The sequence below is a fragment of the Odontomachus brunneus genome, unplaced genomic scaffold (assembly GCF_010583005.1).
Source record: "Odontomachus brunneus isolate Ranch 3 - 2012 unplaced genomic scaffold, Obru_v1 Obru_scaffold_174, whole genome shotgun sequence".
NCBI classification, from domain to species: Eukaryota; Metazoa; Arthropoda; class Insecta; order Hymenoptera; family Formicidae; genus Odontomachus; species Odontomachus brunneus.
The window spans coordinates 49,933-50,186 of NW_022639624.1; positions in this window are offsets into that span (position 1 = coordinate 49,933).

A 254-nucleotide genomic window follows, 5' to 3' on the forward strand; every position below is an offset into this window, starting at 1 on the left:
TTTCATCTACTGTACAAATATATTTTATCAAATCATTCAACAAATCTCTGATACGGCGCCGTAGATAACCAATCGAATACTCATATATCGATTGAGTGTTTCGCGCCATACTGCATCATCGAAAAATCGATTTCCGATATTTATATCAAAAGTGCAGTCCAAAAGTATTCATGTAAGATGCGACAGTAAGATTCGCATAAGGATTCACGTGCGACAGTAAGATTCGCAGAAAATGTGAAACAAGATACTATTAC